At 47.6% G+C, this 1,907-nt stretch overlaps 1 non-coding gene across 1 annotated transcript; it reads right to left on the reverse strand.

Annotated features, from left to right (window-relative positions):
• Positions 1-1,083: 1,083 nt before the first annotated feature.
• Positions 1,084-1,274, reverse strand: LOC130308369 (U2 spliceosomal RNA). The gene has a single exon (XR_008857350.1). It is a non-coding gene; the product is annotated as a U2 spliceosomal RNA (small nuclear RNA).
• Between the last annotated feature and the right edge of the window lie 633 nt (positions 1,275-1,907).

Here is a 1,907-nt window from a genome sequence, read left to right on the forward strand (position 1 = left end):
CTTTTCGCCTCTTTTCTGGGCGTATTATTCTTCTTTTTCTTCTTTTTTTTCCTCTAATGCATACCCCATCAGTGCAGCAATGCTTATTCAATACCGCCAGCAGATGGAGACACTGGGGGATAATTTTCTAAGGATTTATACTGATTTTTCCTGTCTGAATTTGTCGCACAGAAAGTTGCAGGCCAAATATGTGTGACATTTCTGCGACTTTAGCTTCTAGAGCATTTTTACAACATTATACATAGGTGCTGAATACATAAAAAGCGACTGTTCAGCGACAGACAAGTCGCATCGGCTGAAAGTAGGCCAGAATGTCAGTCCATGTTGGAGCAGGTTTAGATACAGTCTAAAGTATAGATCTCAAAGTCTGTGCACAGAATTTAGCAAGGGCCTCGCACCTTCTGATGCATCAGGTAGGTGCACAATAGCATAGCCTAACCCTCTGTACTTTGGTCTATATTGATGCGGGACATAGACAGCCAGCTGATGACCAATCCATTAGTGCAATGGATGGCTGGAAGCATTTGTCTTTGCCTTTGCAATACCACAGAAGCAATGCATGGTCAATGTACAGCAATGACACACCTGTGTGAACAGCCAGGAGACCCCCCCCCCCCCCCATGTTATGTTACATAGTTACATAGTTAGTACGGTCGAAAAAAGACATATGTCCATCAAGTTCAACCAGGGAATTAAGGGGTAGGGGTGTGGCGCGATATTGGGGAAGGGATGAGATTTTATATTTCTTCATAAGCATTAATCTTATTTTGTCAATTAGGAACATTCAGCACCCACCCGCTATCAAGGCAGCTGCCTATCATGTCATGCCCTACCTGCACAGGTGTGCTGGCTACTCAAATGATCCAATTAAGGAGGCCATTTAGTCAGCAGCAGCAGAAGTCCTGTGCCTGGACGCTCCAACAGCGGCCAGACACAAGCAGAAGCAGAAGCAGCAGAAGCAGCAGCAGCACCACCTTTTGTTTTTTGGCTGCAGCAGCAGCAAGGCCCACAGGGCTGGCTAGCTGGCTAGCCAGCAAGCAGGTAGCAATGAAAGTAGGAATCTTTCTTTTTAACCCTGTAAGGGGGTGGTGCACTGTACCCGAAGATACTGCCATATCGGGTCAATGCATAGGGCGACGGAAGCAAGCTTCGAAATCGGCCCCCGTTCTCAAAAATCCATTTAATATATGGTCCCCAGATAGGGGACGTATCAGATATTAAACTGATAAGAACAGATACTACACTTGATCTTAGCCAAAAGGCCGAGAAGCGATAACCGTGAAAGGGGCGGGCCCAACAAGGTGCCCTTCATGGGCACTATCACTGCTTGCTGTCAGGGAGGCTGCCAGACAATTTTCCATGCACACTCTGGGCTGGGGGGCAGTCAACCACCAGTACACACAGCAGAACCTAAACCCATACCATTATTGCTAAGCAGCAAGACAGGGGCCCATTGCACTCCCACGGGGCCTTTTTAAATGCAATCCATAACCCGGATTTGCCAGGAACCCTTCTTACTCCTCCTACTTGCATGTGACACTGGGCTTAGGATCTGCATAGGAAACACACACACAAGCATACACCTACCTTTGTTGCCTGCAGATGCCTCCTTGGCTGTCCCCAAACGGTATCAAACCAACACCCACGGGAAGCTGTAAGCATAGAGGACATGCCTGCACCCCATTGGACTTACCTGTGTGGGTTAAACCCGGGTTATTTGACAACCTATGGCGGTGATGGTTCTGCTCAGGCAGAGCAGTGCTGATGCTCCTCATAAAGCTGTCGCTGCTGTGAAGGTTCTAGGTGACATCACAAATCCCTATGGTTACATACACAACAAAGCTGGGTTGTTGTTGTTTACACTCTGCAAGGCCTGTGGAAGTGAGTGACATCATAGCACTGTAGTT

The sequence above is a fragment of the Hyla sarda genome, unplaced genomic scaffold (assembly GCF_029499605.1).
Source record: "Hyla sarda isolate aHylSar1 unplaced genomic scaffold, aHylSar1.hap1 scaffold_148, whole genome shotgun sequence".
NCBI lineage: Eukaryota > Metazoa > Chordata > Amphibia > Anura > Hylidae > Hyla > Hyla sarda.